The sequence below is a fragment of the Arachis ipaensis genome, chromosome B07 (genome assembly GCF_000816755.2).
Source record: "Arachis ipaensis cultivar K30076 chromosome B07, Araip1.1, whole genome shotgun sequence".
NCBI lineage: Eukaryota > Viridiplantae > Streptophyta > Magnoliopsida > Fabales > Fabaceae > Arachis > Arachis ipaensis.
Genome location: NC_029791.2, coordinates 3,632,954 through 3,633,495, shown reverse-complemented (window position 1 = coordinate 3,633,495; position 542 = coordinate 3,632,954).

The following is a 542-nucleotide window of genomic DNA, read 5'->3' as shown; positions in this document are numbered from 1 at the left end:
TTAATTAAAAAGGAGAAAATAAAACATTTGTCTTTTATATACTATATAAAAATATTGTACAAAAAATTGATATATGGACATGCATTAATAATATAGCTAGCTAGTATACTATTAGCCAATAGCATAAAGGCAAAACAATATAATAACGGTGCTTCGACATATACAGGAAAAAAATGTACAATGCCTTTTCTATTTTAATTATTATTTTAGGAGTTATCAATTAGTATGGTATAAGCTAAGTTTGTTGTTTAATTTCTCTTTTCGTCTCATAAAGTGAGCTCCCCATTCAAATTAGAGGACTCGATAAACATCAACATATGTGATGTTAGTTAAATTTAATTAACTTAAAATGTATGTCAATCCTGTTTAAATGAAGATTATTTAAGGTTTTCTATTGTAATAAATAAATAAATAAATAGGGTTTTAGCAATGCAAAATCTCAAATCTACATACTGTGCAACAACGACATCCTTATCCATTTTATTGTCTAAGTATTAAATAATGTCGTGTGTCACGGCGACATTATCCCAAACGGATGCAAA